Here is a 5,906-nt window from a genome sequence, read left to right as displayed (position 1 = left end):
CTAGGATTTTTATGGTTTCAGGTCTCACATTTAAGCCTTTATTACGTTTTGAATTTATTTTTGTGTAACAAAATGGTCCAGTTTCATTCTTTTCATGTAGCTGTCCAACACCATTTGTTGAAGAGACTTTTTCCCACTGCATATTCTTTCCTATTCTGTTGAAGATTAATTTATCATGGAGCTTTGGATTTATTTCTGGGTTTTCTATTCTCTTCCATTGATCTATGTATCTATTTTTGTCAGTACATACTGTTTTGATTCCTGAAGCTTTGTTATATAACTTGAAGTCTGGTATTGTGATACCTCCAGTTTTTTCTTTTTCAAGAAATAGCTTTGGCTATTCATGGTATTTTGTGATACCACACATACAAATTTTTAAGATTGCTCATTCAAGTTCTGTAAAAAAAAAATGCTGTTAGTGTCTTGATAGAGATTGCATTAAATCTGTAGATTTTTTGGGTAGTGTGGGTATTTTAACAATATTTGTTTTCCAATCCATGATCATGGAATTTCTTTCCATTTCTTAGTGAGAACTTCAATTTCTTTCATCAGTGTTTTATAGATTTTCTTTTTTTTTAATTTTTTTATTTATTTATGATAGTCATACAGAGAGAAAGAGAGAGAGAGGCAGAGACACAGGCAGAGGGAGAAGCAGGCTCCATGCGCCGGGAGCCTGATGTGGGATTCGATCCCGGGTCTCCAGGATCGCGCCCTGGGCCAAAGGCAGGCGCCAAACCGCTGCGCCACCGAGGGATCCCTTATAGATTTTCTAGTACAGGTCTTTCACCCTTTGGTTAAGTTTATTCCTATGTATTTGTTATTTTTGGTGCAATTATGAGATTATTTTCTTAATTTCTCTTTCTGCTGTTTCATTATTAAAATATAGAAATGCACCAGATTTCTATACATTGATTTTGTATCTTGCAAACTTATTGAATTCATTTATCAGTTTTAGTAGTTTTTTTGGTGGGGTCTTTAGGGTTTTCTGTATATAGTATCATCTGCAAATAATGAAAGTTTTGACTTCTTACCAATTTGGATGCCTTTTATTTCTTTTTATTGTCTGATTGCTGTGGCTAGACCTTCCAGTACTATGTTGAATAAAAGCGGATATCCTTGGTGTCCATGGGCATGCAAAAGGTCTGGGGTCTCTTGAGGGACCTGGCCAGTACCATATTCCTGACTGCCCTCCTCTGCCACAGTAGCATTCCTGGAAGGCAGTGGATCCAGGAGCACCAGTGGCCCCAGACTATGTCTTTCCATGTGAAGCAGAACATGATCCATTGTCCGGAGGTAGAGGTGAAGAATCATTACTGGCTGAGCCTGCTCTACCTCACCAGGGAGCTGGAGTAGGGCCATGCTGGGAGCCTGGCAGCAGTTTTCGAGGCCATCAAGGTGGCCAGCATGTCCAAGTTACCCCTCCAACAGATATGTGGTAGACCAGCTTGACCATCTCAATGTCACCAAGAAGTGGTCCTAACCCACAGCGACCACTTTGCAATTGAATGGATCACTGGGCTGCCACCTCTTGATCTGATTCTGGAACTGAAAAACTGGAACCTCTGGAAGAAAATGAGCTTTTGGACCAGTTTTATTGAACAGCAAATGTGAGTGTAGGGGTCTACATATAAAGTATATGGGGCTCCAAACTCTATGTGGTCCATCCGTCATATTGTTTCCTTTTCCATTGCCCTAATAGGTAGTGGAAATACAAGACGTTTCTAGATCACAGAGGATATAAAATGTATTTTGGATGAAAGCTTCAAAAAAATCTGTAAACTGTGGTTTGGAATCTGTGCTTAAGTATGAGGCATTTGATGAGGGCTTACCTTTTGTCAAAACAATAATTGCCTAAATATAAGTGAAAAAAATGAGCTTTTTCAGTTAAACTTACTCCTAAAAATAGCATTTTCTTCTGGGATTGCTACTAAAAGTAGACCTTTGAATGAAGTAAAAGGTATTCATCAGAACTGCTACACGAAATTGTATTTTAAAAACCTTTTTTGGGGTATCTGGGTGGCCCAGTCGGTTAAGCCCATCTGACTCTTGGTTTCTCCCGAGGTTGTGATCTCAGGGTGGTGAGATCCAGCCCTGCCTAGGGCTCCGTGCTGGGGAAAGGGGTCTGCTTAAGATTCTCTCTCTCCTTCTGCCCCTCCCCCTACTACAAATAAAAAAATCTTTAAAAATTAAAAAAAATTTTAAATACCTTTCTGAGGTGTAATTAGTTAAATTTACAGTCCACCAGCTGAAGATGTTTGTTTTTTCAAATTACCTTCTTCAGTCAAACATTTTACAGGTATTACCAAAAATAGTAATCCTATCACCTGGGGCTATTTTACATGTGAGGAAATATTTAAGAAACTTGTCAAAAATCATACCCAATAATCAGTGTGACTTGGATTTCAATTTCTCTAATCTAGAAATCATGACTGCTATGTATATATTTAATAGAACATTTTCAAAACACATAGAAGAAAAATAATTCAATCCCATTACCCAGAGATGAAATAATTGTCTTTTATATATTTTTCCTTTTAGTTTTTTAAATATGTATATGCTTTTTGAACATATATTGAGTCTATATGGATAAATAGAATTGAGAGCTAAAAACTAACATTTAATGATCATGATGCATACTGCCAGTGGCTTTCCAGAAAGATTGTAAAACAATAAGATCAATGTATGAGAGTGCCAATCTAATTTGCCAACATTGACTTTCTCGTTAATAAATGATTCATGATCCACATTAAAAGAAAAAAAAAAAGTGGACATCCTTGTCTTGTTCCTCACCTTAAGGGAAAAGCTCTCAGTTTTTCCTCATTGAGTGTGATGTTAGCTGTGGGTTTTTCATGTATGGCTTTTACAATGTTGAATATATGTTCCCTCTAAACCTTGTTGTTGAGGGTTTTTCTCATGAATGGGTATAGTGCTTTGTCAATGCTTTTTCTGCATCTATTGAGATGATCATATGGTTTTTATCCTTTCTCTTCCTGATGTGATGTATCACATCAATTAATTTGCAAATATGGAACCACCCTTGCATCTCACGAATAAATCCCACTTGAGGGTAGTGAATGATTTTTTCTAATGTATTGTTGGTTCTGTTTGATAATATTTTGAGGATTTTTGATGTATGTTCATCAGCGATATTGGCCTGTAGATCTCTCTTTTTTTGTGGTGTCTTTATCTGGTTTTGGTATCAAAGTAATCCTGGCCTTGTAGAATTAATTTGGAAGCTTTCCTTCCTCTTTTATTTTTTAGAAAAGCTTGAGAAGAACAGGTTTTAACTCTTCTTTAAATGTTTTGTATGATTTGCCTGTGAAGCCATCTGGTCTTGGACTTTGTTGTTGTTGTTGAGAGTTTTAAAATTATTTATTCAGTTTCATTGCTGGAAATTGGTCTCCTCAAATTTTCTATTTTTTCTTGCTTCATTTTTGGTATGTTATATGTTTTTAGGAATTTATCCATTTCTTTTAGGTTGTCTGATTTGTTGGTATATAATTTTTCATAATATTCTCTTACAATTATTTGTATTTCTGTGGTTTTGGTTGTTATTTCTCCTCTCTCATTTGTGATTTTGCTTATTTGAGTCCTTTCTATTTTTTTCTTGATGAGTCTGGCTATAGGTTTATCAATTTTGTGGATTTTTTCAAAGAACCAGCTCCAGGTTTCATTGATCTATTGTTTCTTTAGGTTCTATCATTTATTTCTGCTCTAATCCTTACTATTCTTTCTGCTTTGTTTACTGTTCATTTTCCACCTCCTTTAGATGTAAGGTTAGGTTGTTCATTTCAGATTTTTCTGGCTTCTTCAGGAAGGCATGTATTGCCATAAACTTCCCTCTTTTTTTTTTTTTTTTTTTATAAACTTCCCTCTTAAAATTGCTTTTGCTGCATCTCAGAACACTGTTGTGTTTTCATTTTCAGTTGTTTCCATGTAATTTTTTATTTCTTCTTTGATTTCTTGGTTGACCTATTCATTGTTTAGTGACATGTTTTTTAAGCTCCATATATTTTTTCTCTTTCTATATTTTTTCTTGTGGTTTCATAGCATTGTGTTCAGAAAAGATGCATGGTATAACTTCAGTCTTTTTGAATTTGTTGATACTTATTTTGTGGCCTAATATGTGACCTATTCTAGAGAATGTTTCATGTGCATTTGAAAAGAATGTTCTACTGTTTTAGGATGGAATGTTCTGAATATATCTGTACAAGACATCTAGTCCCTTATTATCCTTTTAATATCCATAAGATTAGTAGTGATTTCACCTCTCTTATCCCTGTCTATTCTCTTTTTGTTATTAGTCTCGCCAGAGGTTTGTCAGTTAAAAAAATCTTAAAAAGTAGCTTTTGGCTTCATTGATTTTCACTGTTATAATTTAGTTTTATGTTTCATTGATTTATGCCTTGATTTTTATTATTTCTTTCCACTTAATTTGGGTTTAATTTGTTCTTTTTCTTATAGTTTCTTAAAGTAAAATATGAGACTTTTCTTCTTTCTAATATAGGTGATTATTCCTTTAAAAATATCCTCAAAGTACTGTGCTTGCAGCATCCACAAATTAAGATATGTTGTTTTCACTTATATTTAGTTTAAAATACTTTCTTTTTAAATTTATTTTTATTTTTGAGTAATCTCTACACCCAATGTGGAGCTTGAACTTAGAATCCTGAGATCAAGAATCACATGCTCCACAGACTGAACCAGCCAGGTGACCCATATTTTAAAAATACTTTCTAATTTCCCTTTGGATTTACTGGACCCATTGGGTTATTTAGAAGTGTATCATTTAGTTTCTAAATGTCGGGGAATTTTTAAAAGATATTTATTTGTTTGTTTATTTATTTATTTATTTATTTATTTATTAGAGAGAGAGAGAGAGAGAGAGAGCATGCAAGTAGGAGGAGGAGCAGAGTAAGAGAGGAGGCAGGAGGGGAAAGAATCTCAAGCATATTGCCCTGAGTGCAGAGCCCAATGAGGGGCTTGGTTTTACAACCCTGAGATTATGACCTGAGCTGATACCAATAGTTGTTCACTTAACTGACTGAGCCACCCAGGAGCCCCAGTGTTGGGGAATTTTTTAGACATTTTCTTGTTACTGATTCATCATTTAATTCCATTGTTGTTAGAGAATATATTTTATTTTATTCAAATCCTTTTTTATTTTATAATAACTGTATTGTTGCCTTGAATATGGTTTATCGTGGTAAATTTCTTAGTGCGCTTGAATATATATTCTGTTGTTGTTGGGTGGGAGTATTTTATGGTTGTCAATTAGGTCAAATTGTTTGATAGTGTTTTTCAAATCTATGTCCTTACTGATTTTTTTCATCTACTTATTCTATCAGTTACTGAGAAGAGTTTTGAAATCTCTGACAGTAATTGTGGGCTTGTCTATTTCTTCTTACAGTTTTTTTGTATATATATTTTTTATTGGAGTTTGATTTGCCAACATATAGCATATCATCACCCAGTGCTCAACCCATCAAGTGCCCCCCTCAGTGCCCGTCACCCAGTCACCCCAACCCCTCACCCACCTCCCTTCCACTACCCCTTGTTGGTTTCCCTGAGTTAGGAGTCTCTCATGTACTGTCACCCTTACTGATATTTCCCATTCATTTTCTCTCCTTTCCCCTTTATTCCCTTTCACTATTTTTTATATCCCCCAAATGAATGAAACCATATAATGTTTGTCCTTCTCCAATTGACTTATTTCACTCAGCATAATACCCTCCAGTTCCATCCACGTTGAAGCAAATGGTAGGTATTTGTCATTTCTAATGGCTGAGTAATAGTCCCCCATTGTATACTTAGACCACATCTTCTTTATCCATCATCTTTCGATGGATACCGAGGCTCCTTCCACAGTTTGGCTATTGTGGACATTGCTACTATAAACATCGGGG

General features: G+C 35.2%; 1 pseudogene; it reads left to right on the top strand.

The window, feature by feature from the left end:
- The first annotated feature begins 1,125 nt into the window (after positions 1-1,125).
- On the top strand, positions 1,126-1,480 carry LOC121486370 (annotated as a pseudogene).
- The last annotated feature ends 4,426 nt before the right edge of the window (positions 1,481-5,906 follow it).

Source organism: Vulpes lagopus, chromosome 1, assembly GCF_018345385.1.
Source record: "Vulpes lagopus strain Blue_001 chromosome 1, ASM1834538v1, whole genome shotgun sequence".
Classification (NCBI taxonomy): domain Eukaryota; kingdom Metazoa; phylum Chordata; class Mammalia; order Carnivora; family Canidae; genus Vulpes; species Vulpes lagopus.
Note: the sequence above shows the minus strand (reverse complement) of the source record. Positions and strands in the feature narration are given on the sequence as shown.